The 1782-nt window shown below is 53.5% G+C and overlaps 1 protein-coding gene across 2 annotated transcripts in view; it reads right to left on the bottom strand.

Annotated features, from left to right (window-relative positions):
- Window positions 1-1451, bottom strand: part of ACKR2 (atypical chemokine receptor 2) — a 15277-nt gene extending 13826 nt beyond the window's left edge. Inside the window, exon 1 of one of the 2 annotated variants that reach the window (XM_025183340.2) lies at window positions 1120-1451. The gene's annotated coding sequence lies outside the window, so the exon portion shown is untranslated. The remainder of the gene's footprint in view (window positions 1-1119) is intronic. The other variant, XM_006120618.4, reaches the window with a different exon arrangement.
- Window positions 1452-1782: the final 331 nt, after the last annotated feature.

Genomic DNA, 1782 nt, shown 5'->3' with positions numbered 1-1782 from the left:
GACGTAGCCCCCCACTGATGTCTGAGCTTCAGTTCAGACCTACGTGAAATGAGCCAGGAGGCCTCAAGTAGAGGCACCGTGCTCATTGCGACCCCCTTGGGGTGGCATTGGGAGAGGTGACTGCAGGATCAAAGAGCTTGCCAAAAAGGGCAGTGCAACCCACAGCGGCACTGAGCTGGCTGCCGAAGCAGGTACCTCTCACCCTCACAGGTCCCCGAGACCCAGCTCCAGCCAAGCCCAGACATCTACCCCACCATTTTCCAGCCCCAGAGCAAAGCCCTGCAAGCCTGAGTCAGATGAGCTAGGCCAGCTGTGTGGGGGAGGGCTACCCCCACCGACGGGGGGGGGGGGGCTAAAGAGGGGGGGGAATTGCCCTGATGCTCAACAATTCAGAAGGGCATAGGGCTCCCAGCTGCTGCTGCTGGGGCCCCAGGCCCTTTAAATTGCCCCCAGAGCACCGTGCAGAATGCGCCGGGCGGCTCTTAGAGCTGCCGGGGAGGCAGGGCGCTGAGCCGTGTGCTCCAAAAAGGCACTGAGGGATGGGGCGGGGGAGGGTGTGAAGCGGTCCAGGTGGCACTGATGACTGGCTGCCCCGGGGGTGTGGGGCCGGCCCACCCACCTTGCCTGGGAGCCCATGGAATCCATCGGCTCCCCTCGTTGTCCCCAGGCCCACGGAAAGAGGGGCAAAAGAGTCAGCTGCCCTGAGGCCCGGCATTTTAAAAGAACCTGCTGCCACCACGGGGGCAGCTGGAACCCCAAACTCTTTAAATCCCTTTGGAGCCCTGGGTGATGCTGAAGCTCCCTGCACTGCCCGTTCTGGCTGAAGCCCTGCTTCTTCTGGGGGCCTGGAGCCACTCCCCGCCCCTTCACAGACACCTTGCCCAGGGCTCAGCAAAGCCCGTTGGCTGCCTTATTCCCGTGATGATGAATGCTAAGAATCTAGGATCTGGTCCAAAGCCCACTGAAATCAGTGAAAAGACTCTTCTTAACTTCAGTGAGGTTTGGATCAGGCTCCCGTCTAGCAAGTAACCCGTCTACTACAAAAGAAGAAAAGGCAGCACCTCAAATCCCTTCTGGAGTTTTTTTAGTAAGTTGAAATTTAAAATACAATGAACTTACAAATGCTTTCTCCTGATCGTCTCCTGTTACAGTCCAGCCGTCTGCCTGCCGTCTGCCTGCCCTCTCTGTGTGCTTTATCTGCTAATGAATAGGGGAAGGAAATAAGGCAGGAAAACGTTGTCATCTAATTTAATTTATTTATTTTCCTCTTTCTTCTTATTTGCCCAGTGCAATGTGACCTAAGATGTCCTGGAATTTATGGTCAGAAGGGACCATGTGTGGGATACCTCATGCAGAGCGCGCTCCACACCCAATAACTTCTCCACCAAGACTTTAACTTCTGGTTGAACTTTGCAGATTTTAGAAAGCCAGTCAGTTTTCATTTCAGGAATGCGAGTGATGGAAAATCACCACATGCGTGTTTCACTGGTTAATTGCTTTCCCTGAGGCACGAATCCTTATTTATAGTTTGAATTTGTGTCATTTCAGCTTCAAACCTGCCTTTTTCTATGTCTAGACTACACGCTTTTGTCGACAGAGGCTTTGTCGACAGATACGAATGTTTGCCCATGGACACGCTGAGGAGTGGCTGGCCAGAGTGGAGTTTTAGCTAAGAAAGAAGATAAAGTTCTGGAAAGTGATGACTCATTGGCTGGGGATGCTTGTGAAACTGCTGGAAGTGAGTTGTGGGAGGAAGCATCACATGAGCAGCCACCGTGTGTG

The sequence above is a fragment of the Pelodiscus sinensis genome, chromosome 2 (assembly GCF_049634645.1).
Source record: "Pelodiscus sinensis isolate JC-2024 chromosome 2, ASM4963464v1, whole genome shotgun sequence".
In the NCBI taxonomy this organism is placed as follows: Eukaryota; Metazoa; Chordata; order Testudines; family Trionychidae; genus Pelodiscus; species Pelodiscus sinensis.
Note: the sequence above shows the minus strand (reverse complement) of the source record. Positions and strands in the feature narration are given on the sequence as shown.